General features: G+C 48.8%; 1 protein-coding gene across 3 annotated transcripts in view; it reads right to left on the reverse strand.

The window, feature by feature from the left end:
* Window positions 1-20,875, reverse strand: part of MFSD6 (major facilitator superfamily domain containing 6) — a 70,904-nt gene extending 50,029 nt beyond the window's left edge. The window contains exon 1 of one of the 3 annotated variants that reach the window (XM_082690522.1): window positions 19,519-20,875. The gene's annotated coding sequence lies outside the window, so the exon portion shown is untranslated. Of the gene's footprint in view, window positions 1-18,846; window positions 18,984-19,518 lie in introns of those variants that run through there. The other 2 variants (XM_082690521.1, XM_082690523.1) reach the window with 2 other exon arrangements.
* Between the last annotated feature and the right edge of the window lie 4,004 nt (window positions 20,876-24,879).

Consider the following 24,879-nt stretch of genomic DNA (forward strand, 5'->3'; position numbering starts at 1 on the left):
GGTAATGAGGTCATGCCCCCAAGACATCATTAGTGGGGAACACTGGGGGATCCTGGACTTACATCCCCACCTACTAGTAACAAGGTATCCCTACTTTTCTACCCGGGGTGGTATCAGAAGAGGCCTAGTAGAGACTCGTAACTTTTCCCACCACCCAGCAATAACAAGATTCCTCTCCCCACCCCCACTGTGGTATCAGTGGAAACCACATAGGAAGCAGTAATGAGGCACTCCTATTTCTCCCAGCCAGGGAAGTGTCTGTGGATACCTAATGGTGAGCCAGAGCACCCATCTCTACTTCACAGTAATAAGGAGCTCCTTCACCCAAAAGATGGTGAGTGGGGAACCTGGACTTCAACATCCATCGAGCTGTAATGAGGCAATATCTCCAAATCACCTGCTAGAGCATGTCAGAAAAATCTAGCTAAAATAGAAGGCTTAAATATGATCCTGAGTTTCATAACATAATACCCCAAATTCCAAGTTTTAACAAAAATAATGCATACCAAGAACCAGTTAGACTTCAAACAATGCTTCAAAAAGCAATTAAAAACATGCTTTAAAAAATGAAAAGAAAGAAAGGAGAAAATTGAAGCATAGAAATAGAAAGTCTCAGAAAGAGATATAATGTATAAAGAGAAACAAAATGGAAATTTTAGAACTTGAAAAGACAATAGCCAAAATATAAAATAAATTCAATGGATGGACTCTACAGCAGAATGGAGGAGAGAGGGAAAAATGAGCCAAATGAAAGACAGAACATAGAAATTACACAATCTGACAACAGAAAGAAAACAGACTGGAAAAAAAAATTAACAGAGCCTTAAGGACCTATGCGATTATAACAAAAGATTGAACAGTCATGTCATTAGAGTCCTGAAAGGAGAAGAAAAGGGCAGGGCTGAATTACTCAAAGAAATAAAAGCTGAAAACTTCTCAAATTGGCAAAAGACCTACGGATTCAAGAAGCTGAATGCACTCCAAACAAGAGAAACCCACACCAAGACACATCATAGTCAAACTTGGAAACCAAAGACAAAGAAAAAAAATCTTGAAAGCAGTGAGACAATACTCACAATTTCCCAATATAGGAAAAACAATTCAAATGATAGCAAATTTCTCATCAGAAACCGTGTGCATCAGAAGAAAGTGGCATAATACAATTGTCAACCCAAAATCTTATATCCATAAGAAAAACAGCCCAAACACCAGAAAGCTACAGAACAATATTCCTTATAAACATAAACACAAAAATCCTTACTAAAATATTAGAAAAGAAAATTTAGCAATATATAAAAAGAATGGTACACTTTGACCAACCAACTGAGATCTATTCCAAGGATACAAAGCTGGTTACAGTATTTGAAAACCAATCAATGTAAATCCACCATATTAACTAACAAAAAAAAGTATCATAATCCTATTAATTAGTACAGAAAAAGTTTTTGACAAAATTAAACATTCATTCATGAAAAGTCTCAGAAAAATAGGAATAGAGAGAAACTTCCTCAGTTAGATAAAGATCATCTACAAAAATCTATAGGTAACATTACACTTAATGCTTTCTCTCTAAGATAGGAGACAAGCAAGACCATCTGGTCTTACGAGTCTTATGCAATGTAGTGTTGGAAGCTCTAGCCATTTCAGTAAGGACAAAAAAAGAAAACAAAAGGTATACAAATCAAAAAGAAAGAAATGGTATCTATTTGCAGCAGACATGGTCTGCATAGGAAGTCCCAGGAAATCTACAAAATCTACTAGAAAGAAGAAATATTTAAATATAAGTTAATGCAAAGGACTACATGCCGAAAGCTACTACACATGCTGATGAAAGAAATAAAAATCTAAATAAATGGACAGGGCGTGTGGTTGGCTCAGTCGGTTAAGAATATGACTCTTCATCTCAGATCAGGTCTTGATCTCAGGGTCATGAGTTCAAACCCTGCATTGGGCCCAGCATGGAGCCCACTTAAAAGAATAAAAGGAGAGACAAATGATGTTCATGAATCAGAACATTCAACATAGCAAATATTTCAATTCTCCTTAAATTTATGCACAGGTTTAACACAATCCCTACCCAAATCTGAACAAGATTTTTTTTGTAGCTACAGAGAAGATTCCCTATGAATAATCTATGGAAAAAAAGGGAACAGGAACAGCTAAAGCAACTTTGAAAAAAAAGATTTATTTCGACTACAGAATAATCACAACTATGTGGCACTGGCAGAAGAACAGACGCACTGATTAATGGAACAGAACACAGAGCCCAGGAATAAATCTATATAAATATGTCAAGATGATATTTCACAAAGATGCAAAAATAATTTAATTTTTTAAAAGATTTTATTTATTTATTTGAGAGAGAGAGAGAGAATGAGAGAGAACATGAGTGGAGAAAGGTCAGTGGGAGAAGCAGACTCCCTGCCAAGCAGGGAGCTGGATGTGGGACTCATCCCGGGACTCCAGGATAATGACTTGAGTTGAAGGCAGTCGCTTAACCAACTGAGCCACCAAGGCACCCACAATAACAATTTAATGAGGGAAGATAACCTTTTCAACAAATAGTACCAGAGCAATTAGATATCAACAAGCAAAATATGAACATCAATCTAAGTCTCACACCTTATATGAATATTATATGAACATAACTCAAAATGGGCATAGATTTAAATGTAAAATGTAGAAACACCTAACTTTAAGAAAAAAAAAAAAAACTAGGAGAAAAATCTTTAGGCTCTAGTGCTAGACAAAGAGTTCTTAGACTTAACACCAAATGCATGATTCATAAAAGGAAAAATTGCTAAATCAGACTTCATCAAAATTAAAAATCTTGTTCTATAAAAGTCTCTATTAAGAGAATGAAAAGACAAATTATAATAGGAGAAAATGTTTGGAAGACACATTCAACAAAGGACTAGTATCTAGAACATGTAAAGAATTCTCAAAACTCAACAGTTAAAAAAAAAGAATCCAAACAATCCAATTAGAAAATGGACACAAGACCTTTCACCAAAGAGGAGATACAAGATACACAGATGCAAATAAACATAGGAAAAGATGTCCCTTGTCATTAACCATTAGGGAAATGTAAATTTAATTAAAAACATACCACTACACATGTGTAACAAAGGCTAAAGTAAAAATAGTGGCAAGACCAAATTCTGAAAAGGAGAGGAAGAAACCAGCTGACTCATGCATTGCTGGTGGGGACACAAAATGGTAGAGCCACTCTGGAAAGCAGTTTGGCAGTTTCTTGACAATCAAAACCATGACGACCATATGACTGAGCAATCGCACTTCTGGGCATTTATACCTGAGAAATGAAAACAGTTCACACAAAAAACAAGACACAAATACTGTTAACAGCTTTATTTGTGATACCCCAAACTGGAAATAACCAGATGTCCTTTAGCAGAGAGACAGTTCTACAAGTCGTGGCACATCCAGGCCATGGACTACAACACAGCAATAAAAGGGAACAGACTACTGGTACATACAGTCACCTGAACAGATCTCCAGAGGGCTGTGAAGAATGAAAAAAGGCCCATCTTGAAAGATTACACACTATGATTCCATTCACATATCAATCTTGGAACGACAAATTACTGAAATGGAGAGCGCATAAAGGATGGGGGGGGGGGTCCGTCGAGAGCAGAGGCAGGAGGAAAGAGGTGGCAGCCACAAGAGGGAGACATGAGAAGCTCAGGAGGTGATACATCATCCTATATCTTGACCATATTCGTGTCAGTACCCTGGTTGTGGTGTTGTACGACAAGATGTGTGCAAGATGTTACCCCTGGGAAATGTGAGCACAGGATACATAGGCCGCCAGTATTATTTCTTACAACTGTATGTGAATCCACAGTTATCACAAAACGAAAAGCTTAATTTTTAAAATAGTAGCTCTCCCTGGGGAAAGTAGTGACTACATGGTATTCTAGGGTACTAAGAATTTTTATGATTTTTTGATCTGGGTCTTTAACATATGGATGTATTCAATGGGTATATCATTTTTTTCTTTTCTTTTTTTGGAAAAAAAGAAAAGTTTAATGAAATTAAGAATGAAACTTAAGAAGCTTCTTAAAATAAGACGGAAAAAAAGAAAAGAGATGAAAGTAGGAGAAAAAGGACAAGGCGAATATAGGGTCATCCAGAAGGCCAACTATCTAAAAAATTGGAACTCCAAGAAGAGAAAATAGAGAAAAGGAAGAAAAGGAAATTTTTTTAATCCAAAAAAAATTTCTCAGAACTGAGAGCTATAAATTATCTGACGGAAAGGACGCACTGAGGGCCCAGCACAGAGAATAAAACAGACCCAGGGCGAAGCACATGGTGGAGATTTCAGAGCACTGGGACACAGACATGACCCCACAAAGCCTCAGAGAATCGGGAACCTCAGAGGATCGGGAACCAGAGATGACTCCAGATTTCTCAACAACAACGGTGGGAGCTATGGGCAGCCAAATCGTATTCAGGTTCGTAGGTGAAGTGAAGACATTGACCTATGTGATTTCTCAAGGAACATACCACTTCTTTGTCCTTTCTCAGGTTGCCACCAAGCAAGGGATGAAATCAAGAGAAAGACGGGGATACAGGACACAAAAGACCTGACATGGGAGAGAGGCAAAGGGACACAGGCACGCTGGTGACTGCAGGTCCCGCGTGACAGCCGCGCGCCAGAGCCCCAGGGCCACGGGTGGAGCGGGAGGCGCGTGGGAGGCTCCCAGATGGCCTCGGACAGCGAGATGACGCCGACAGGAACAGTACATCGGAATGTCCCAGGAGGAATCACAGATGATGGAGGAGTTTAGGGGTGAATTAGTGTAAGTACAGGGAGAGCGAAGTAAGCACGACATCACAGGAAAACAAAAGGTTGCACAGGAAAAGAAAATCATCCGAGTTTGCTCCAAGTCTCAGCTGTGACTACAGTCATACACTAATGCAAACAGTCCGAACTCACAGAACTGCCGAAACTGCCACATCAGCACACTGGGAAGATGCGGAAGGAGGCGGCTGAGCAGGCACCCAGAGTTGGGGCGGCAGAGAAGAGTTAACTCCGTATCTTCCACGGTGAGAAGACAGCAGCTAATGCTTTTACTCAAAAATGAAGATTTCAAGAATACAAGCGTTCTATTTCAAAATACACAGGTGAGTATCACAACAGCAGCCCAAAATGCAGAGGAAGCAGTTGCCTCTGACAGGGGACATGAGCGATAAGGTAGAATCTGGTTGTTGTTTTACTTTTAAACAAGCTTTTTAAACTTGTTCTTCTTTTTTAAAAAATGGTGCATGCCTCTCTGCTTTAAAAAATAAAACTCAAGACTAAAAAGGAAATGTGCCGTCTTACGAGCTTTATCTCTACAGAAGACAATAGTTAAAAGCAGCTACCATGCCCTTGTACCCCAGACAAAAAACAGTTTTCAGAATTGTACACAATGAATTCCGACCTGAACTCCAATCAGGTGGGCTTTAATTAATTATCCTCCATAGATCAGCTGCTGAGTCTTTAACGAGTAGGTCACAGAAGGACACCAAGTCCTTTTAAAAGGGCGTTAAGTCTCTGGTTTGTCCAAGCCATGCTGAGAACCCATGCCCAAATGCTAACTCAAAGTTGCAAAATACCTTCCATTCGACCGTCGATTACAATCTTGATGAACGACTTTCTCCCAAACCACTCTTTCCTCACCATCTTAGTCAAGATTTTTTTATTATCATAAGACCATGAAAAATTTCTTACTCCGTGAGTGCAGATGTTAAGTAGTTCTCTAAGTACCAACAAATGCAAAGTTACTGGAATGTCTTCTATAACAGGCAGTACCTTTGTATGAATGTCACATCCAGTAACTCTTATAAGAATTTTAATTCTTATAAGAGTTACTGGATGTAATCTGAGGGGTTTGAAGTGGCGGGGGGTGGGAGGTCGGGGTACCAGGTGGTGGGTATTATAGAGGGCACGGATTGCATGGAGCACTGGGTGTGGTGAAAAAATAATGAATACTGTTATGCTGAAAATAAATAAATTAATTTTTTTTAAAAAAGGAATTTTAATTCTAAAAATACAAACAAAAACTTTTAGTTTCAGTTCAGGACACTAATGTTTAGTCTCAATATTTTTCAGGTTATATTTTGATTTTGAGGAAAAGGAACCCAAACAATCACATTTAAACACAGTTACTAGGAGCCCCTGGGTGGCTCAGTGGATTAAGCCTCTGCCTTCGGCTCAGATCATGATCTCATGGTCCTGGGATCGAGCCCTGCATCGGGCTCTCTGCTCAGTGGGGAGCCTGCTTTCTCCCTCTCTCTCTGCCTGCCTCTCTGCCTACTAGTGATCTCTGTCTATCAGATAAATAAATAAAATTTTTTTTAAAAATTAATTAATTAATTAAATTAAAAAAACACAGTAACACAATACAGTTCACATGCAGTCATCTGTACAATCATGGGATCGGGGACAAAGAGAAGCAAATGAGCCAAAACAAACTCTGTATTTTAATAAAATTAAAATATGCCCTAAAGTAGGGCATGCTTTGGCTGACTTGGATTACATTTCATTTGCCATAAGGATTGATAGAGCAAGTATAAAGAGCAGTAAAAATATTTATATGCTGGATGAAGTACTTTATCTGTTTACCCCAAGGGGAGGTACTGTTTATTAAGTAGTCTAACAATATGAACCCATTCAGCTAACACTTTGTTTAAACTTCTGAGCATTTTTTTTTTTTTTAGATTTTTTTTAAAAGCAACTTCTAAAAAGGAGAGAAGACATTTCAATTCAGACACAGAATTAAATTTATGAACTTCTCTGGGAAATCTGTACTGTAGACTTACAGTTAATACTACTTGGATAAGAAGGGCTTTTATTTATTATTAGAAAAGCCAAAAATTTTTCTCACCGAGCACTCTCTAATGATAGTAACCAACACCGTCACTGGGAAAATAGAACACAGCCTTCTAAACGTGGAAACACGTTCCACTGGTACTTACACTGAGTCATTCAATCAGCAGGTATTTCTGAATTACTGATGACAGTGATGAAATAATTCTTGCTAAAATTGATAGCTACCACCATTTTGTGTTTAACTGGAAACCACTCAAGCCTATACCGAGTAACCACAAATACGTGAGTATGGAACTGGATTCAGCTTTTCAGGGGGAAAAACACCTTAAACCTGAATATTTCACTTGGAGTAGCAATTGTCAAAGGCCAGATTTACAAACATTATAACAGAGCAGCAACATGACTCTCAGTGACAGAGAGGAAGCAGTGACCGGCTAACACAGAAAGGCCAGTCCCCTCTCAGTACCACTTCTGTCACAGCTTGATGTTGCTCAGAGACCAGTAGAGAGGCTGCAAAATGGGAAAATCCACACTTGGAACCCTGAGACCCGGCTCTACATTGTCAACTGTCACCGACCATTCTCTAGGCCTTTACACGATGTGAGCAGCAGGGCAGGTCTCTAACTACTGCCGCACTGTATTAGTGATACAGACGCAGAGAAACCACCCAAACGAGACCAACAGTCCTGGTTTTCAGCCACTGCATCTTGAACATTGAGTTCACCCCCCAGATTTTCCAGAAAGAGCTTCCCTCAGAGGCTTATTTAGCATTCAATGTCAATTCCAACAGATCTTTTTCCCATAATGATTGCTTGAGCATCTGCTAGACCTTTAGCCGATGTTATGAAAAAGAAACACAAGTTTGGTTTTGTAATAGTCACCCAAGCTACAAGGGCATTAAGGTCCACAGAGGTGAACGACTATTTTGGAATCCTTCTTCCTTCTGGAGCACTTTGACATGGCTCTTCTATGGCTAAACCAAGTTGTAAAAGAGCCAAACTGGTTCTAGTCCTGTCAGCCCAGCCAGATCCCCCCAGGTCCCGCTTGAGCCCTCCAGTCACTCACTGCTCCACACAGCTGCTGCCAGCATGGTTCCCCTTGGAAGGAAACTCCTCCCAGAAAGTGCCTCCCGGTTATTCTTGGTGGACCTTTCCCAGGCTCATAGCAAAACCTGTCTGCTGGGTGACAAACAACCTGACTCATACAGTGGCGAATATATACCTCCTGGCTGGCCATCTTGATGACATATTTGTATTTTAATAAGGGCTCAGTGGGCTATGTTAGCATCACAGTTACTACTCACTACAACACAACAAGGCTTAAAGAATAGCTGCTATAGGTTTAAAATGTATTAACTCATTTCATCATCTCAACAGTTCTCTGGGGTCAGATTACTTTCCCAACTTCACAATGAGGCCAGCGAGCCCCAGAGAAGGAAAATGAGGAGCCCAGCGCGAGCAGGGAGCAGGGAGCCGGGAGTCGAGCGAGCAGGGAGCAGGGAGCAGAGCTCACGCTCACACCAGACAGCTTGTGCGGGGCTGTGTCTTAAGGTACCGTGCGGCTACTGGACAGGGACGTCCAAAACATGGTCTTGGGCCTCAAAGGCTTGCTTCACAGTTGACAAGATGACCCCAAAACACGAGGATTTAAATGGCAAGTGACAAGAATAACGGAAGCTACAGAGGACAGAGTAATTAACGGGAAAAGTCACAGACAATGCGGTGCTTCTGGAGCTTCGAGCAGAGCAGAGAGCCCGAACTTCACACAGATGTTGTCAAGAGAATGAAGAACTTAACTTGAACCCCAAAAGATGTGTAGGGTTTGCCTTGGGCAATGATGAATGGGAAAACTATTCCACGATAGAGGAAAAGAAGAGACCACAGGAGAGCCTGAAAATGCTGATGCTGGGGCCGAGGGGCACCTGAGGGTAGCACTCAGGAACAGATCACAGAGGCCCTAGACATCAACCAAGAGGTGACAGGAGGAAACACAGACTACCACGTTAGAGGCTTCTACTGAAAATTAAAGAGGCTCTTTAACCCAACAAATATAAACTCAGCACCAACCACTGGACGGGATGCGTGTTTGGTGATCAGTAATTCCAAAGGTGAAGACCAAGTCCTTGCTGTCCAGTCCAGTGGTAAGAGAGGGCGACCACAGCCACAGGGCGCCATGCTGTCTGCTAAAGCAGGAGCAAGCACAGCTAACACAGGCATCTCTCGAGGGGCCATGCGGAGGTCTCCAAGGATGAGAGAGTGGCCCACAGGAGGAGGCGCAGGGGAGGGCCTGATCCGGAAGGGCCTTCTACACGCCCCGAAGGGGTGGCTGAGTAGGGGATGAGAGACTGGCAGCGACGGGAATCCTGGCTCTGTCACCGACTAGTTGTGGCCTTGAGGAAGCTACTTCTCTTAGTCTCCTCATCTACAAAATGAGGAATTTAATAATACTTCTCCATTTGGGTGGGGGAGGATGAAAAAACGTAACACGGAACTCTTACGGCACCTGATCTATGGGGGGAACTACTTGGTATTATTCATTCTGGGCGCGACAGAGAGCCACCGGAGAGTTAGAATACAATGGCCATGTTTGTATTTTATGAAGATCATTATAGCTTTAGAGTGGGAAACAGAGTGGCAGTATTTTACTACAGAAACCCCTAAGGATTTCCTAACATTTGATCTTTTATATTAGTGTACTGGTCTTTTTTTTTTTTTTTTATTTGACAGAGAGAGAGAGAGAGAGATGACAAGTAGGCAGAGAGGCAGCAGAGAGAGAGGGTGAAGCAGGCTCCCCGCTGAGCAGAGATCCCGATGCGGGGCTCGATCCCAGGACCCTGAGATCATGACCTGAGCCAAAGGCAGATACTTAACCGACTAAGCCCGGGACCCGAGTGACCCTAGAATTGCTTTAGATAGTCTCTATGAATTGCATTTAACACAATCTTTTATTAACATCTGGAAATAAAAGAAACTCCTTTGATGACTCTCACACCTGAGCTGTGGCAGACTTGTGGATGATTTGAGGATGATTTGATTGTTTTTATAGGTATTTCCTGTCTTCCCGACTAGATTATAAACTACTTGAATGAGGGATCTGGTAGTAAGCATATTCCCTTTACTCCTCTAAGCTCACAATAAAGATTATTTTTGACAAGCACCTGATGGCAGATACTGGAGCCTGATGGATGTTTTACTGAAGTTTAATGTGACAGAAATTAAACTTCGGAAGTGCAGAGAGAAGTTCCGGGTGCTCTCCTGGCCTCGACGGATCTGTGCTTCTCTGAGCCTCACTTTACTCACTGTAACATGGGGATCAAAACACAAACCCAAGAGGGTTTCCAAGGCTTAAATGAAATAATGTGTGAAAAAGCATTTTTCGTTTTTTCTTAAAGATTTATTAATTTATTTTAGAGAAAGCAAGAGTGAATTCACGTTCCTGTTGATTTCTGTATCGTCAGTCTAGTTTCTTCCGGGGGTGGGGGTGTGGAGGTGAGGAGCAGCACACTGGCTCCCAAGAGACACAGTGTTCTTTAGGGACTGGAATGGTAATCAGGTATCTCCCGGCCAGAAATACCTATTCATTTAGAATAGAGCCACCTGTAGGAACATTTCAGTTATATAACCATGACGGACAGGAGCTGAAATTCAGTGCATTCCCCTCCACAGCTGAGAGAGAGGAAAGAACCAGTTACTCTCATCTCTCGAGGGTGTGGTTGTGGGGGAGGAAACAGTCTTTAATCCTAAATGTGGCTCAGCAGTAAGCCGAGTGGATTTTCACTTTCACTTTGTGGAAGTCACACGAAATATGATTCAAAAATTGGTGGCCTTAGACCTTGGCGAGCATCATGGAGGCAAATTCCTATTTGTCTGCTTTGGGTTCCTGGTGAAGGCCTGGGCCGGGAGCTTGCAGGGCCAATGTGAAACGGGCCCAGAACCCGGCTTCCTTCCACGCCTTTATTCATAAGCCCAGCGTGAGGAGTCAGTGAGCAGCTCAAATCACACCAGGAACAGAATTTCGTTTTAAGCTACTTCGATCCCGCGAGCTTCTCCAGCAGGAGCAGAAAGCAGTGGGTGCTTGGGCCGGGCGGGAGCCAGTGGACCTGCAGGAGCTCGTGCTGCTTTACCCGTGGGGACAGGCCCTGGGAGCTCTGTGCACGAGGACCCCGCACAGCCCCTCCCTGAGCCACCGGCACCAGCCAGAAAGCAAAGGCAGTGGAGGACGCTGAGCACAAGTACAGGAGGAAGAGGGTCCCCGCGTTCACCGGCCAGCAGCCGCTGGAGCCTGGCAAGGGCTCCCTTTGAGCCACTCCGCGAGCAGGGCTGGAGCCCCGGGGGTGTCACAGAGTACCTACCTTTTATTTATTTATTTATTTTTAAGATTTTATTTCAAGTAATCTCTACGCCCAACATAAGACTCAAACTTACAATCCCGAGATCGGCCGGGCCAGCAGGTGCCCAGCCCGCGAGTGCATCACTTCTAAACCAGAGGGAATCCTGTGTTGCAGTCTGGCACACCGACTACGGTCTCCCCAGACAGGCCCATCCAGAGCGCTCCTGTCACTCCCCTCCAGCCGCAGCGGCCGGCGCGCCGTCCCGGCCCCTCAGGTCCTCCGGGCCACGGGTTCCCACCTGGGGGGCCGTGCAGTCTTTCCCAGAAGTCTCTGAAAGCGAAACACATATTCACCCAGAAGCCGCCTGCTCAGTTTCAAATGTCAATATAATTCTTCTTCGCTTTTCTCGGACAGGGAACCCTACACGCACTGTTATTCCCATGTGAGAGCCTGGAGAATCGACTGACACCGAACGGAGTCTTCACACAGCTTCCAGGCACCAGAAGAGGCACAGGGTGAGAGAGAGAGAGAGGCGCGCAGGGGGCAGGTGGAACCCGGCCAGCCCCAGCCCAGACCACAGGGAACCTGGCCACCTCAGCAAGTCAACACTTACCTCCCTATTATCAATCTCTATTATGAAATGATTTACTGTTTCAATGAATATAAATGCAACCTTTGTTTCTTTGCCAAGAAGCCAACATGGAAAATCTAAGACTTATATTTTCAAAGCATGAAACAAAAGGTTTTTAAAAGGTTGATACTGAAAGAAGTGATCTGCTTACAGTTTTAGCGAAAGATTTTTCTCAATAAATCTTTGCTTGCTACACTTGAGAAGCAATTTATAGAGAAAATGTATTAGTTTAAAAAAAGACATTATAACTCTATTAAAATGCTTTTTGGTTTATTTTTAAACCTTGTTAAGTGAATCTGTTTTATACATACAGACTTTTCTTTTTCCAAATCTTTTCAGAAAAAAGCTGGCTCTAAATATATTAACATAGGAGTATGGGTTCAAGATCTAAAAATACTAGGAACACAGGAAAAGAGATTGTGGAAAAATAAGAATTATAAGGAAAAATAAAAACACAACTCCAGGTACTAGTAATAAAACATTACATTAGAGCACTTATGTGCATGTGGGCATAAAGATGAAAAATGATGTTATATTTATAAGGGGTATTTGATGCAAGCTTGTTCAGTAAATGACTGCTGTTCTTACCTGGCTGTTCCAACACTGTTAAGACACTGAGGAGGTTAAGAAGGCTAAGGAAAGTATAAGCCACCCATAAGATAAGTTTTTTTGTTTTTGTTTTTTTTAAGATTCTACTTATTTACTTGACAGAGAGAGAAAGAGATCACAAGTATGCAGAGAGGCAGGCGGGGGCGGGGGCTAAGCAGGATCCCTGCTGAGCAGAGACCTCCCCCCCAACTCGGGGCTCGATCCCAGGACCCTGAGATCATGACCTGAGCCGAAAGCAGAGGCCTAACCCACTGAGCCACCCAGGCACCCCAAGACAAGGTATTTTAAACAGAAATTTAGAGGTACTCAGGCACATCTTTTATGAATTTATAATTTAGATCAAAATATAGATCTCAAGACTTAAAGTACATTTAAGCACATGAGCTCCCGTCTCTGATTTTTATTTACATCCCCTACATGCTAGCATCTAAAACAATACTTTATATCCTACGCACATTCCAGTATATGTAACCTAACTTGTTTCTGGTGCTGTTAGAACTCCGATAGACAGCTAACATAAGCTATCAGTTTCTCTCAGAAAAAGACTGATCGCCGAGCCCATTAAAGTACAAATACACACACGCCATACCAATGCTTTTGAAAATGAAAATATTCAGTGCTGACTTCGTTAACTGAGAAGAGCAAAACCTTTCTAGAATGCAACAATTTAAGTATAAGGATGTTTATTTCAGCACTTTTCATAATAACCAAACTGAAGTACAGGAGGCAGTCAGGGACAGGAGCAGTTAAATAAAGTTAAATGAAGTGTGGTACATCCAACGAGAGCAGAACAGAACTCAATAGACTGGCATTAATAGAATACGGAGAAATGCTCACTATCTACTCTGCATCGCACTAAGTGAAAAGGGGCAGGACACAAACCCCCGTGTACTGCAAGAGTTCTACCTGCAAGTTTGTGTACTTCATATGAAGTATGTTTGGCAAAAAACCTGAGGATAATAATAACAACATGCCAGTAGGTCTATCTCTGAGAAGTCAGGCGTTACTTCAGTTTTTTCTTTTACTTTGCTGGATTTTCCTTCAATGAGCATTTATCACTTTTAAAATACAGAAGAGGGGGCGCCTGGGTGGCTCAGTGAGTTAAGCCACTGCCTTCGGCTCAGGTCATGATCTCAGTGTCCTGGGATCGAGCCCCACATCGGGCTCTCTGCTCAGCAGGGAGCCTGCTTCCTCCTCTCTCTCTGCCTGCCTCTCTGCCTACTTGGGATCTCTGTCTGTCAAATAAATAAATAAAATCTTTAAGAAAAAAATAAAATAAAATACAGCAGAGGCATTATTTTAAAACCGAGGAATTTGATGGGGCGCCTGGGTGGCTCATTCCATTAATGGTAGGACTCTGCCTTCAGCTCAGGTCATGATTCCAGTGTCCTGAGATCCAGCCTGGGGCTGAGCCTCCTGCTCAGCGGGGAGCCTGCTCCTCTCTCACTCTGCTCCTGCCCCTGCTCATGCTCTCTCTCTCTCAAATAAATAAATAAAATCTTTTAAAAAAATTTTAAAAAGAGGGCATTTGAGTTACAATCAGGACACCCTTGATCCTGGAGCTCTTGAAAAGTCACGGGGAGTTGCTAAATTGAAGTCTGCTTTACCTTGGGCTGATCCCACTTACTTGGAGAGACAAATGAAAGGCCCGTTACAAGGGCTTTGAGATACCCTTAAAGTGCTGTGTATCTTCATGATAGCGAGAGAGCCCCTGTGCACTGCTGATGAGCTATAAATTGGTGCAGACACTATGAAAAACACTACGGAGATTCCTCAAAAAATTTAAAATGGAATTACCACAGGATCCAGTAATTCCATTGTTGGGTGTTTACCCAAAGAAAATGAAACCAGATTCGAAAAGATAAACGCATCTGTTTACTGCAGCATTACCTACAACAGCCAAATTGCAGAAGCAACCGCGTGTCCACCACCTGATGAGCAGATGAGGAAGAGGTGGTGTCCATACACACAACGGACCATTACTCAGCCACAAGAAAAGAATGAAATCTTGCCATTCGCGACATGAATGGACCCAGAGGGTATTATGCTAAGTGCAGTAAGCCCGACAAGAAGACACATACCATATGATTTCACTTACATGTGGCATCTAAAACACAAAAGGAAGGAATAAACAAAAAAATAGAATCAGACTTATATGCACGGAGAACTGGTGGTTGCCACAGGGGAGGCATGTTGAAGGGCTAGTAATTGGGAGGTATAAATTCCTGTGAAATTAGGGGATGAAAAGTACAGCATGGGGAGTACAGTCAGTAATATTGCAACAACTTTGTGGGGTGACACATGGTAACTAGTACTCACTGTAGTAACCACTGTGTAACTATAGACGTGTTAAATCACTATGTTATGCACCTGAAACTAATGTAACATTGTATGTTAACTATACCTCAATAAAAAATAATTTTTAAAAGTTGTCATGCCTTCAAAACATAAGGAACCTGATTATACAGTAAGTTAAAACGTGTGTCATTTTTACCCCCTGAAAGCATAACAATAAAATATTTCATTCAAACTCCCTCATAAAGGTGAATCTGAGTTTCACTGGTTCTTTAAACCCAGCTCCACAGAACTTATTCTGAAACAGAATCAAGAAGGTTCTCCCTGTTAGCTCCCCGTCAGCCACACACAGAAGCTTGACTGTGCTGGACCGGAACAGTGCATTCTGTTAAATCGTGGACGGTGTGCGTGTCCCTTTGTATGGTTCTGCTTAATGCTTAGGGTAAGGGCTCCAGACTTCGCTCTGTTAAGAGACACCTTGTTTACCTTGGGCCCAAGCATGTTCTCTCAATCTGGTCCCTAAAAGCACTTAATGCAGTCACGAGACAAGAATTTGCCACACGGCTCCCAGGGACCCGCTCCTCCACTGTTCTGGATTCCAGACGTCCTCTACGGCTTAGCACCCCACGGGCGGCAGGGCCCACTCTGAGGCGCCGTGAGGAGGGCAGAGGGCCCCTGTTTGGGCAGCAGAGGTCTCTCTACATAGCCACACAGGCAGCTCACCACCACCCCAGGCTCCTTACTCACTTTCCCTTGGCACAATTAACCTATAAATCAGGCTTGTTGAGACAACACCAGTTCCCCTTTCTAGTTCTCCTTTTATCCTCCACAAAGCCACAGCGCAGCTCCTCTGGCCACTGCTGACTCATGAGGGCCAGACTCCCACTCTCCCCCAGTCCCACTCTTAGTCTCAGATCAAAAGATTTCCCCTGAGTTTTATTAAAAGGAAAGTTGGACTTTCCTGTTTCCTATTTGTGACATGTTCCCTGGATTTGTCTTCCCTTCCCAAACACACGAGAACAAATGTCAAAAAAGGTGTCTCAGCCCTTCTTTACCCAATCCCTTTTCTTCCCTCGGGGATACGGGGTTCGCTCTGAGCCTACGTTTCATTCCATCTGTCCCACCCACCCCCCAGCCTCAAATGCAGCAGGACCGCCAGGTCCTAGGGCAATGCAGGTTCTCATTCACATTTCCAAGCCTCAAACACCCCTCTGCACTTCCTCAACTCAGCCGCATTTACATTACCTTGGACCAAGGCAGATGGACGCTACTTTTAATACAACACTCTGCGTGGTTTTTGTCGGTGCTAAGGTAGGGTTGTGGGTCTGCTTGGGACCTACTTAGACTCAGAAACTAGCAAGACGAGTTGCAGCATCTATAGCAAATACATACTGATATACAGGCTCGAGGTATAGGTGTTTCACATTTAGGTTATTTTGTTTGGGTTTGGTTTTCTCCTTGGGGCTCTATACCAGGAAATCACTGCTTTAACAAAGGACTCTGAGAGTTTCCTAAAGCTCCCCGGTCATCTAAATTAAGACAGTGCGATTTTACAAAATAGTAAATAACCGTCTTCTAAATATAGAGAGGGACAAGCAGCTAGGAAAGAAATGTTACTGAAATCAACAACAAGGCTAATGACTACATAAATGTGTCATTTGGGATTTAGGGCAACAAATCAGGCTAAGGCAGACCCTTAAAAAACAGTCCAAACATAACTTCATGAGGAAAAAAGTAAAAGCATTCTCCTTCCACTGCAGCCCACCTGCTCCCTTCACGCCGTCGATGTCAACGGTTTCGGGACAACGAGCTGTACAAGGGCCTGTGTGCATGTTTAAGTACATGCATCTAAATATCTTTTTCTGTTTCCTCTTTTCACTTACTGTGTCTTGACTTTTCCCAAGACAATGCGTTAAGGTGGCTAACAGACATATTTACATTTATTGCATATCTCCCTTTCACCGACAACTTGCTAAATCAAGATTTCCTGGATATCAAAAAAAGAAAGCCAAAAAAACCTGTTGGCCTAGTACTAAATATATCTTTGGTTATTTTCATTTTTCTTACACTTGCCTTCAACCTAAAAATGGTGAGAACAAATAGGTATATATGCATGAATGTGCGTGCAATGCACATTATAGATCATCTGACATGGATATGAACATATGGAGTATATGGACCCTGAAAGGTGGTTAACTATCAAAGTCAAAAAGTGAAGGAGGGAATCTGCCTGGATAGTGAGGCCCAATGGGTCCTGAATAAGGAGGAACACCGTGTGGAAATTTCCTAGGCTTTGGAGCCAGAGACATGGGGTCCCATCTAACTCTCACTGATGATGTGGTCTGTGTAAATTCTTTAACTCTTCTCTGCTTCCTTTTCATCATTTTCAGTGCTGGGGAAAAGGCTTCTCTCACAGAGACTGAGAAATTAAGTGTGTAAGATGGTGTTTTGGACATAGTAAGTGCTCAGAAAGTGCCTTCTTACTGTCAGCAATCCAGGCAGACTAGGGGGTCCCGGGCCTCCTTCCACCGAACGTGCAAACCTTGCTGCTGTTCTACTTTACGGTTTAGTTGGCCTCATCCATACAGAAACACAAAGGGCCTTAGAAATAAATTACTGGAACATGCTTAGTAGCTTTAATGCATTATGGAAATGTGATCCTCTCTCCTACTCACTGTGTGTCTTGCTCTGGGCTCAAGAGCAACGTCCCAGCCTGCTGTTAAGCAGTCCTAAATTCTACTTCCAACCTGTGATAAAAACAGGCCATCTGGCTACCGAAATAACCGAGAATGTCTTGATGTCTGCTAATGGCCAGCTGCTCAAGGTGTCAAAAGCCAGTCTTAACAATGACTAGGGTTCCTGTCCTTTCACTTTACTCAGCGAGGCCATCAATGATGCACCCGCCTTCAGCCGGCCAGCTCTCCTTGTCCCTGGGGAAGGGATGCTCTGCCGACCCCAGAAGTCTACTAAATACAGCTCTGTCGGCCCACTGTCTGTCCCCCCATCCCTTGTAGTCCTCTATATTGAAGAGGTTAGATTTCCACAAAATCCTTAACTTCTAGAACAGCAAAGGGGAAACCCGGCCACCATACTATCCAACCTTACATGAGAGGAAACTGAGGCCGGGGCAGATGTGACATACCCAAGAACGCACGCATCTAGACAGCAATTGTTACCAGAACCTCAACACTTTAAGGTTCTTTCCTACAACTATCAGGCGAGGTTTTATCTGTTCCAGGAGCTCTGTAAGGTGTTTATTAAATATTTTTGGTCGAAAAGGAAATGCCTGTGGTCCTGAATGTGTGTGGGAGAAGCAAAATGCACCGTGTTCCTGCTGTAAGCGGAATTAATCCGTCTGTCTGTCTCCGAGAAAGAGAAATGAGGCGTAAGTTCCGTTTCCAATTTTTCACCTTCCCACTTAAAATTACAGGGGGGTGGGGAATAACTAGGACCCCAAAGGGTGGGTAGCCCCCATTAGTATCCGCAAAGGGCTCTGGGGACATGTCAGAGCACAGCAGGATTCGGTTAAGCGGGGAGGCCCGGGCGGCCAGGGCTGAGGGTGGAGGCAGTTTTCCTGTTTATTCACCTGCGGGATGGCGCCCTCAGTCCTCCCGGCGCACAGGCGGTCCCGGGCCCGTCACTGGGTCTGTCCCGAGACTCTCGCTCCCCCTTCCCTGAGGGTGTTGCCCGCGAGGGCGCCAGGCGAGCGCGGAGGAGAAGGGCCTGCACGGGGGGCCCGGCCCTGTCCCCGCACCCGCGCCCGCACCCCCGCAGCTGCCGGCGCCGGGCGGGGCCCCTCCGCCAGCGCCTTTGTTTTCCTGCCGCAGTTACGTTTGCGGAAGTGCCGCCCGCGCCCGGGCCCGGGGTGCCCGCCGCAGCCCCCCCAGCGCCCCATGAGGATGACAAGCGACCCAGAAGCCAGGGGGTGGAGAGGGAGGGGGAGGGCGGGCGAGCCGGGAGCAGAGCCGCCCACTCCCGCCCGCCGCCCGGAGCCGCGCCTCCGAGACCCCCCGCAGCAGGTGCGCGCGCGGCAGGGGAGCCCCCGCCCTCCGAGCCGGCCGCCCCCGCGGGGCAAGTTCCCGCGGGGCTGCGCGTCCCCCTCCCCGGCCCAGCGCCCCCTCCCCGCGCGGCGCCCGGACTCACCTGCTGCGGGCGGCGCCGGCGCTCAGAGGCGCGGGACGCTGGGGGCCTTCTCCCCCCGGCGCGGGGCGGCGGCTCGGGGCGCCGGGGCGGCGGCTGTCCGGGCGGCGCGCGCCATCGCGGGCGGGCGGGGGTTGCTCGGGGGCTGCGGCGGGCGGGGCGCGGCCGAGGGGCGCGTGCGGAGGGGCGACCCGCAGCGGCCAGCCGGGCGCAGCGCCGGCGCGGACTCCGGCTTCCTTCCCCGCGGCCCGGGGCGCGCAGCTCGCGGCCGGCCGGACCCGCGTCAGGCCCGAGAACCCGCCGCCAGGTGCAGCGCTCCGCCTCCTGCGGCGCCGGCGGATGCGTCGGGGCCGCTCCTCCCGGCCTCCCGCCCGCCCCGCGCCCCGGGGGACCCCCGGCCCCGGCCTGCGGGCGCAGCGCGCGGCGGAGGGGAGAAGCGGGCGGCTCCGTCCCCGCACCCGGCTCCCGCGCACCCGGCTCCCGCGCGGACCGGCGGGCGGAGCTGGTCGCCGACCGGGAAGCAGCATCGCCGCCGCTCGCCGGGCGCTCGTGAGGCGCAAACACGCGCTGACGCACGCCCGAGCCCTCGGCGCCGCGCGCCCGACCTTGGCCCCGGCCGACCCCGGAGAGGGAAGGGGCCGGCGCGCCGGGCGCACAGCGGGTTCCGGGACTCACCGGGCAGGGACGCAGCGGAGCTACATCAGCCTCTCCAGGTGGGAAGGGGCCACTGAGTGTCCGGCGCGTCGCCGAGGAGGTAACCGTGTGTGTCGCACCGAGAACGTAACCAAAGTTGCATTTCTGGTTAGACGCGGTGAGAAGGTGGGGACGCGGGCGCCGGCGCTGGAAGGCCGCATCCCTCGGCCACCAGCCTGTGATGGGCTCCAGGGCGCCGCACCCTGCTCTCGGGGAGCTTACGGTCCTGTTCAGGCGACAACAACAACAATGATGACAGCCAACATTTAGGAACGTTTCTTCTGCATGAGAAACTGCTTCCGGGCATCTAACGTTACCGTAATCCTAAAGATACAGATCATATTCCCAATTCCCATTCCGCGACTATAAAACCGAGGCTGAAGCTTAAAGTGACCTACCCCAAATTACTAAATAATAAAAGGAAGGGAAGTCTTTTATTTCCAGGATTTAAGGCTCTTAGCCATGAAATCATATTGATGAGAATTCCACAGGCCCCGAAGCCTTAGAATTTGAGGTCCCTCTTGAGGGTCCCAGAAGCTTGGACTACATTAGCTTCAGGCCAAATCCAGTTGCAATACTTCTGCGGAAAAGCAGAAACGATTGAAGGCAGTAAATGCTGCAATTTCAAATGCAGGAGAGGAAGGTGGGTTGTTGGAGAAGGAGACATTTTGGCCGAGTGTGACCTCCTACTGCCTCATTGGAACGGACAGCTCACAAGGTACCCAGCTGGTAGCGATGATAACAGAATATCATTCTTTTCTGTCCGGCTCTTAAAGAAGGGATCTTAAAAAAAAACAAACAAACATGGTCTGCCATGGCTCCGATTCTCTCCTGCGTGTACTAGGAGGGATGGAGACCAGCGAGAAACTGGAGAAAGAAAGGGCAGCTCTTAGACCGCAGGGGCTCGGGGGTGGCCTCATGGGGACAGTGAAGCCGACTCACCCAGAGATTTGCGCCGGTGTTTCTGTTGCGGAAAGGACAGGGTGGCCGCAGGGGTCAGCACAGCAGCGCATGTTGTTTGCATTGGCCGCGTTAGGGCGGGAACTCTTCCTGGCCGCGCCTCGCCTTTTACGAGGGAGAAGAGGCGCACGTGCACCGACGAGCACTGGTCGGCCGCTCCCTGCCGCCCTGAGCTGGGTGTGCTGTGCGCTTCCCACCGCCGGGCCCCGCAGGCTGTCCCAGAGGTCGCCGCCGAGAGGCCGGGCACGGAGGTTGTCACGTGCGGCGCAATGAGCGCGCAGGTCGCGGCGGGCCGCGGGCGGGAAGCGCGCAGACGGACGCACGTGGGCCGGGCGCGCGGGCGTCGCTGCTGAGACACGAGTCCAGCCCCCGCCTCGCCCTCGGCCCCTCTCCGTGACTCCGCCTTCCGCGTGGTGTTGGTGTGGGGACAAGGGCCAGAGCCGAGGCGGAACCGGGGGGCTCGGCCGGCAGGCGCCGCGGGTACCGGAGCCCACGCAGGCAGCGTCTGCCGGGACGCGGGCCCGAGCGCCCCCGCTGCTCGTCCGGCTCGGGGTCAGGCCGCGCGGCAGCCGCGCGTTTCCTCCGCGTTTCTCCCGCGGAGAACAGTGGGGGCTGCGCAGGGTCGCCGGCGAGTAGCCAGGGGGACCCTTCAGCCGTTTTAGGATCCTAACGCGCAGTGCCTCGCGCGCTCCCTGAGTGCCGGCGCCCCGAGCGCGGCCGCTGCACGCCCGGACCTCCGGGCCGTCCTCCGCGCCCGGCCCGCGCCGCCCCCCACTGCCCGCTCCCCCGCGGGTCTGTGTTTCCTCCGTAGAGCGCTTGTGGCCCTCATGGCCTTTGGCAGACTTTATTGTTCTAAAACACCGAGACAGACCGGCACGCGTAATGGCTCGTAGGACTCCCCGGCCGGGCCTCCGGGCGCTCGCGCGTTCGCTCCGTCCTCCCCGCGGGCAGCCGCCAGGAGCTGCGGCTCCGCTCCCGGGTCACGGCCAGGAACCCGGCGCGCAGCAAGGTGAAGTGACCTGGCGGACCTCGCGCGGCTCCGGGGGAGCGTCCGCGCTCAAGCCAGCGTCGTCTAGCGTCAGGGCTCCGGCTCGGGGCCGGCGCTTCCTCCTGGGTCGGAGACACTGGGAAACATCTCTGCTCCCATGCGGAGGGCCGAGGAGTTCGCTTCTATGCGCACGGTGTCGTGTGCGGTTCTCCGTCCACCCGCTAGCGACGCTCGGCACAACAGTCCCCCTTAGCGGCGGCAGCGTTGCTCCCCCGAGTGTCCGCTGCGGAGGCCACCCGAGGTCGGGAAGCCGAGGCTTCTCCTTCCTGGGAGCCTGAGCTACGTCCCGGGCCGGGCTGTCCCCTCGCCGCGTCTCGCCCCGAGACGTTTCCTCGTCTCCCGCCATCACAAGAAGAAGGGCCAGTACCACGCAGTGGGGTATTTTGGAGGAGAAACCACGCTCCCGTGACCTTCGTCCGGTGCTGTCGTCGCGATAATCTGTGTTAGTGCTGGTCGGTGTGGGAGAGCTCTCAGCCCGGCCTAGTTCACGAGTTAAACTTCATCCTAAATGTGTGTTGTCGTGTTGTAGGGTTTGGTGCTGTCCGCAGTTTCAGGCTCGGGCTCGGGTGTCCCCCGGTGGGTGGGGCTGCTGGGCTGAAGCTCGCGTCCTCCTCTGCGCCTTTCTGTGCTCCACTTGCCTCTTGTTCTAGGCCCTTCTCTGCTCACGCGTTGTTTCTGTGCCTGCTCACCTCGTCCCTTCGCTCAGTCACAGAATGCTGAGGATTCCTCCAAATCCCTGTCTCGGGGCCATGTCCCCCTCGAGTGCCGCCTGCATAAGAGCCGTCATCCAGTCGGTCATCTCAAGCCCTGAGGCTTGCACCGGCCCTTCCTCGCCTTCCGCATCTCCGCCACTGGGCCTTCCTTCTGGGTTCCCAGGGGGTCGTGCACCGAGTTGATGCCCCTCCCTGTGCCCCCATCAGCTTCTCTTGGCCGTTACACCAAGTTGCTATACACTTAGCAGATCAAAACAACACAAACTTACTACCCAGAAGTCTGAAGTCCACAATGGGCGTCGTTAGACTAAAATCCGGGCATCTGCAGCTATCTTGCATCTGCCGTTGAGGAGAGAAGCCCCTCATCTCTCCCCCTTCTGGGGGCCGCTCCCACGTCCCTGGCTCACAGCCCCTACCCGCAGCTTCGGAGGGCACCAATCTCCCTGCCGCTTCGGTTTGCTTCTTGCCTTCCTAGCTCAGCGCTCCTGTGCCTCCCCTTGTAAGGACCCTGGTGGTGACCCTGGTGGTGATCCTGGGCTCATCCTGATCATCCAGGATGATCTTCTCCTCGGGAGAGCCTTAACCTAACCACATCTGCAGAGTCCTTTTGGCCACGTAAAGCCACATGTGGCTCGTCTGTTATTGGGTCCCACCAGCCGTACAACACATGTATTCCAGTTCTGGTCCCAGATGAACACTTCAGACCCCACCAGTCCCAGTATATGGGATGGGGACGTACATGCCCAGTTACCTAAAGGGAAGTCCTAGTTTGTACGCAGCACGTCCACTCACATCCCCTTGGCTAAAACGGTCCCATGTCTACGTCTGGATGCAACGGAGGAAGACAGTTCCACTGAGCAGCTGTACGCCCAGCCCAGTTCAGTTACAGCGGGAGAACCGGGTGAGTGGGTTTGGGGAACGAACAGCAGTCTTCAGGGGGGAACCAAAGAGCTCTAGAGAGACGGAGGGGCCTAAGTTAGATTGGAGGGTGCAGAGGGCCTTGGAGGCAGTAGTGAGAGGTAAGTGGGCGATGGCCCGGGAAGGCTTGGGCCACCCCATTCCCCCCAGTGGTGGCAGCTGTGAGGCCAAAAGGAGCTGAGCTATGGGGAGCGAAGGGTGACTGTCGAGAGATGAGATTGGGTAAGTCGGCCGGAGGCTCATGTTAGGCATTTGGGATTCCATGACACTGTGTATGGTCCCCAGAAGGACGCTGAAGCGGTGCAACTGGTGCCTTTAGAGGACGGCCGTGGCCGCTGCATGGAGACTGGCGCAGAGGGAGAAGGAGGGGGGTGAGGCTCCCTTGGAAAGCCCCGTCCAGGAGCAGAGACGTTCACAGGGGCGCGGAGCCGTGGCAGCAGTGGGGCCGGAGAGAAGCGGGGGTTTGGAGACACCCGCTCGCTCCGTGATCTGTTGGGTATGGGCGGCCGCGGGAAGGAGGCAGTGAGCTGAGGAGGCACGAGCCGGCTGGATGCAGGTCACCATCACTGAAGGGGAGAAGCCTGTGGGAGGGGCAGGCTGGAGTGAGAAAGAAGAGCTCACGTTTGGGCATCATCCGCCTGAGAGGACTGTGAGACGCGCAGGTGGCCCCGGGAGGCCGGCGGGCAGAGGGGAGCGAAGGGGACCGCCGGGGAGAGAAGATACCAGAGTCCCGGGGAAGGCCGACCGTCACCAGCTGGTATGGGAGGTGGGATGAAGGGAGGAATGTCAGGAAGGTGTTGTCACTGAAGCCTAGAGAAGAATGGGGTTTTTTAAAGATTTTATTTATTTGAGAGAGAGAGAGAGAAAGAGAAAGATCATGAATGGGGGAAGGATGGAAGGAGAAGCCGACTCCCCAGTGAGCAGGAGCCTCAGGCGGGACTTGATCCCAGGACCCTGGGCAGACGCTTACCCACTGAGCCCCGCAGGCGCCTGAGAAGAGCTTTTCCAAAGCACGATTGAGCAGACAGCACATCACCCGGCTTCCTTCCCATGCCACATAAAACAGGATGTCCCTGTAGACCAGGCTGTCCCTCAAGGGCGACGCCCGGGCGGCCAGCTCTCCCCTGGCGCCCATCAGAAGACAGTTTCACGCTGGGCCGCGAGCTCCCTACAGACAGGGACAGCTTGTCGTGTTCGAGATTCATATCACTTGCACTCGTGCGCACGTAACCGCTCACATGCAGTGCTTGAAGCAAGATAAACCTGTTTCTCCCCCACATGCAGGGTTCCGCCCTGGGAGGCTCAGGGGTGCCGGGCACCAGATTTATGCTCCTCTGACCTCACTGTTCTGTCACTTTCAATAAAATTTCTGTCTCAAAACCCAACCTGGCTTTGGCACCGTCACCTGTCACATTCACATCCCAGTCACTGGGAAAGAGAAGAAGAGGAAGGCATGTTCCTTCTCTCAGGGACACGACCAGAAGTTGCTCGTTACTCACGCCTGGATTCCAGGGGCAGAGCACCGCCTCCGGCCGCAGCCAGCGCAAGGAAGGCGGCGGCCGCGGTCCCAAGTGGCCCGTGCGCAGGCACAGGTTCCGTCACCGCGGGAGGTAGACAGGACAGACACCAGACACAGCCAGCAGCCCCCCCCACCCCGTGCCATTCACTGTCACTTGCCACTGAGCCTGACCTTGACCTGGCTTG

This window comes from Mustela nivalis (genome assembly GCF_964662115.1).
Source record: "Mustela nivalis genome assembly, chromosome: 11".
Taxonomy (NCBI): Eukaryota; Metazoa; Chordata; class Mammalia; order Carnivora; family Mustelidae; genus Mustela; species Mustela nivalis.